The sequence below is a fragment of the Papaver somniferum genome, chromosome 3 (genome assembly GCF_003573695.1).
Source record: "Papaver somniferum cultivar HN1 chromosome 3, ASM357369v1, whole genome shotgun sequence".
NCBI lineage: Eukaryota > Viridiplantae > Streptophyta > Magnoliopsida > Ranunculales > Papaveraceae > Papaver > Papaver somniferum.
This window is the reverse complement of record NC_039360.1, coordinates 138,850,816-138,855,979: the sequence shown is the minus strand read 5'-3', so window position 1 is coordinate 138,855,979 and position 5,164 is coordinate 138,850,816. Positions and strand designations below refer to the sequence as shown.

The 5,164-nt window shown below is 35.1% G+C and overlaps 1 long non-coding RNA gene across 2 annotated transcripts; it reads right to left on the bottom strand.

The window, feature by feature from the left end:
- Positions 1-1,022: 1,022 nt before the first annotated feature.
- On the bottom strand, positions 1,023-4,558 carry LOC113357511. Of its 2 annotated transcripts, XR_003363669.1 has the most exons (5): positions 4,088-4,558; positions 3,923-3,987; positions 2,234-3,446; positions 1,689-2,096; positions 1,023-1,506 (listed from the first exon to the last, which is right to left on the bottom strand). It is a non-coding gene; the product is annotated as an uncharacterized LOC113357511 (long non-coding RNA). The 2 variants fall into 2 exon arrangements; XR_003363668.1 differs by having other exon boundaries at positions 1,689-3,446.
- Between the last annotated feature and the right edge of the window lie 606 nt (positions 4,559-5,164).

The following is a 5,164-nucleotide window of genomic DNA, read 5'->3' as shown; positions in this document are numbered from 1 at the left end:
TGGCAGCTGCAATGGAGGAAGTGAATAAGGCATCTGGCAGTAAAGGGTGCTATGCTCATTGGTTGACACGCTGGTGGCCAAAGGACGAGATTTCTGATAAACCCATCGACAGTATGTTACCCATTGCTGCTTTCTTATGTTTATGGCTGTCGAGAGACATATTTGAAGACAGTGGAAACTTGTTGAAGCCCTTCGTGATCCCCTTTGCTATCAAGATGGCTCAAGGTGAGCAACTCCCAATAGGTAGCCTGTTCCTGGGTTCTTTGTATTCTAACTTAGACTCCTTGGTTATAGACTCCAGTGTGTCGAATGGCTTTATGAAGATTGGGTGTTATGCCAATACGATGTTTCTTCAAGCTTTGATATGGGAGCACTTCAAGAATTGTGCGCCTATTCCACGTAATATTTTGCAAGGACCGAATGCTGATGCTCGTCACATTTTCTCCGAAAAAGATAATGTCAGGATCATACGTTGGTCTACAAAGCAGCCTCGGTCTAAAGCACGTGTCATTGATGTGTTGGATGATGAATCTGAGTTCAACTTCCGCCCGTGGGTGTCAGTTCCTGCTTATGTTTCCCAGCCAACAACTTTCAATACTGGAGAGAGTGTGATGTTGATGTCTGGTGCAAATCTGAGTGATGGAGAAAGATCTTTCATGTTGAGTTGCACCCCTGGTCGACTATATACGGACACTACACCAAATCAAACATTTTGTTACACAAATAAGTGTGATATCCGATTTATTATCACACTTATTAGTGTCATAAATATGGTGTTTTTCTTTTGTTACACATTAGTGGTCACACTAATAAGTGTGATTTTAATTAATTTAAATCACACTAAAAAGTATGTCAAATCTCTGACATATATAAGTGTAACAATTTAGGTAGTAATTAAGAAAAAAAAATATTTATTTTTGTTTCCCCACCCTGTTTTGGATCCATACACTCGCTTTCCTCAACCCACCATGTTATTACACGTGCATAATATTTAAAAATAGTACCCAATAAATTTAATAGAAATTAGATTAATAAAAAGAAATATGTTTCAACATCAACTAATATCCTAATACACTACTAAAACACTAAACAATAAAAACTAAAAATTATTATAAATTAAAACATAAACTCTACCTAATAGTACTTATCTATAGAAAGAAGTACACAAAGTTTAATTTGTAAATTGCAAACGTTTCTTATGCCACACTATTCAACCACCACCAACATACAAAGATAACTTATAGTAATAGTCATCATCTTGAGGAGGGTCCCAGATTGGTGCATAATCATCATAGACGCAGTCTATGCGAACTTTACTCTCGATCTTTTGGACAGTTCTGTGGTGAATAATAGTCATCACCTTGAGGAGGGTCCCAGATTGGTGCAGAATCATCGTAGACGCATTCTATGCGAGCTTTACTCTCGTTCTTTTGGACAATTATGTGGTGACAGAATTCACCTTCCAAACCGGTCACCGCATATCCAGCTGCAACTATTTTTCCATTCCTAGCAAACAATGAACCAAGATGAGGGCTTTCCTGGTTTTGATAATAATGATTTAAGTTAACACAAGCTTATCATTTGCATAAAGTTTCCATGGTGTTAGTCTAACTGTATCCAGTGTAGACAGCCAGCAAAGAAGACATCGTGATTACAACTAAAAGGGAGTGTTCAAGGATTTCAAATACCTTTAAAACCTGGCCAATTGCTTGCGTGAATGCGGATACTCCAGGTTTATTGAGTTGAATTAAAGCTGGAAGACTCAATAACCAACGCATGAACACATAACAATATGTAATCTGAGCTCTAAGAGAAGTAACCAGAATAAGCCTAAAGTATACATATATTTCTTAAAGGATACTGAACCAAGAGCTCTGACGTGATATTAGTGATTGGCCAAATTAATATATCAAAGACGATTATTAGAACTGACAAAAAGAAAGGCTTGAAGAAAAAACAAGAACTACTTGAATTCAACAGATTTAAATAATCTAATCCAAATGCATACCTAGACAAAGTGGCTTATATCTCATCCATGGTAGGTAAGCTAAATTCATTTTTCGCCAGGTTCTCTTCCTGCAATGATGGGAATTGTCCTACAAACAAATGAATATAAATATAAATGAATAAAAAAGAGGTCATCAGATATCATATGAAAAATATTTGCCATATGTGTAAACACGTTTCAGAGTAGGGATACAGGTAACTTTGTTTTAATTAAGAACTTACTCACAACCTCATAAAATCTTGTCTGATCCTAAGTACGCAACGCGCCAACACAATAGATGTTACCTGGCCAAGATTATGTATATCTAGCAATAGGCATACTTTAATTTAAAGATGAATTGACAAGATAGGTAGAGCATATTATCTATCCTCTTGATATGAACGAAAAACATATCCACATTACATCAGGAAAAATGTAGCCAGCAAGGATGGATTAATTTTCGATTAGATGATGCACATCCCTGTTCCCAACTTCTCATAACAGAGTTTTAGGATCAGTGATAGTTCAAAATATTTTCATGGAACATTATCGCGAGTAAGCATATTTTCTACAAACCCATACTTCAAGTATGTTCCTACGATTAACTGAGAGTAAAAAAAAAAAACTATAAAATTCTTCACAGACTTTTGGTCAGTAACATAGATTACGTGTATATTATTACTCCCATATATAAGGGATTTCATCCTTCCACCATCAGAAACCAACATCATGGTGGATCATCAAGTTAGTGTTCATTTTCATCCTTCGGTTTCTATCTACAGGTCTCCCAACGAAATGTCATCACTTGCTCCTTTATATGATCCCATTTAATTACACTACCACTCAACATTATCTAAAAGAAGCTAGACCGTATCATCATCTTTTATAACATCTGCCCCTCTAGACATCTGTACCTCTCACCAATTTATATAATTACGCCACCAACTAAATAAAGATTAATACAACTATAAGTACATAAGAATTATTTAATCCAATATATGAGATAACTCTTGAGGTAAAACTTTTGTGTATGATTATGTATGTACACCCACAAGTAAGGCAGGTGATATATAAGTTTCAAGTCATGAAATTATGGTCAAAGATTGTTTGAGTGATGAAAAAAGTTTCAAACAAATGAAAAGGAATTAACAATACAAGCATACAAAAGTTCAGTTTGGTTCAACCTCAGATACATTCGCCGCTCAAGCCAGTCCAAGGAAAAGATGTTGCATAACGGTAATTGCTAATGAATCCACTTAAGACTAATAGTCTAATATGTATAACTGGCATTTACACTACGATGTCATTCAATAAGATAAACATCTGACCTAAAATGTATGGAACATAATGAGCAATTACCGTTGAGACGCCATGAGATGGAAGTTTACTTGTTTGAGATTGTTGTCAAATTACTTTGTTGGCCTGCAAAAACCATTTTTGAAACACAACCTGCCTTATCCTACAAGTCCAGCAGTAAAACTGTTAGAAGATTAGAGGATAGTCTGAAGTTGAAATAGTTTAGCAAAATGGAAGAATTTTAATTCAATTAATTAACAACAACAAATTGAAGGGAAACTAATTTTATAAGTCTTGTGGGAAGCAACCTGAAGGAACACAATCAAAGGTATATCTTTGAACTGGCTAAGAGATAAATGGCACAAACTTCTCATTTCCGAAATGAAAAAAAAAATTCAATCTCAGTCTCAACTAACTTATACAAAGCTTTTGGTTGGTAACCGAGCCACAAGCTGGGCTCCAACTCTAAAACAGAACCCAGCTTGTTGATCCATAATATCACATTCGTTCTTTTTGCATTTACAAGCATTAAATAGAAAAATCAAAACCATTAGAAAACTAAACATTGAACATCTAAAGAAAAATGATTCTAAAACATATATTGCACTACCGCCAAAACAACAACGTCTAGAACATTACCTGAATAACAAGATCAACGGTAAGAGTGAGCTAGATGATTAACATTCCCTCTTCTTCAGCCAAACCTGTAAATAAAGGTAACACAACTTTGGTGATAACATGGAAAAATAAAAACAAAATTGAACAAAAGATCAGCAGTTCACCATAAAAACATCAGACCCTTACCTCGATTTAGGGTTAAGAAGGAAAAGATTTAAGACCTTCAACAAAACGCCCATAAGCCATACAGAAGAAAAAAACCCTCATACGAAATCGGAAATCAAACAAAAATAAACCCTAATGCGAAATCAGATGCAAAAATCACACAAAAAAAACCATCAATCTAACTACTCCTACAGACATAGGAAAGATAAAGAAAAGGAAAAAAAATCTTGTGACGATAGGGAAATATGTGAAAGATTGGAAAAAGCAATCGACTTCTTCATACAAAAAAAAAAATCGAGAAGATTTAGGGGGAAATAAAATAGATTTGGTTTCAATTTGTTCTGAATTTCGGTAAGAAATTTAGAGGGAACTGAAATAAATTGGGGGGACTGGGAGCGGGAACTGAAAATTTTGGGGGAAGTTAAGGCGGAAACAAAAGGTGAAAATTTTAAGTGTTAAAATTTCGATTTGCTCCGCGGAGAGCTAATTTTGGATTATATAATATTTCTATAAATTTCATTTAGTTAATAATGCATTGATGATTATTTATTACACTTTTCGAAAAAATAATTAATTAAACATAAAATTAAATAGAATTATGATATATTGTTACACTTATTATAGATGTCACACCTATATGTGTGGCAACCAATGTCACACTAATTAGTGTAACAATTCAGTGTTACAAATTACTCAATTTGGTGTAGTGGGAGGACCATCAGTGGAAGAATATAATATTGACAGAGCAGCTCGACAAATGGGTATGGATCAGTGTATTCCAACTTTTCGAAGGAGGAAGCCATCAGTTGAACAACTTAGAACCCATTTAGACCATACTCTGTGGAAAGAAGTAATTACTGGTTTCCTTGCTCCGAGAGATTTGTATATGTAACTCCAAGTTATGTAGACTTTTGGGATCAACAACTTCAGCGATTGCGTGATTAGGTGATGGCTGGTCAGCCTCCAGTGAAGGATCCTCCTTCTACTGAGATGATTTCTGGTCGACCAAGATTGAAGTATCTCTCTTGTGATAAACGAAAATCGTCTCCAGGGTCTTCTCAGGTATGTCTCTTCGTATAATCTTCATGAAATTATGAG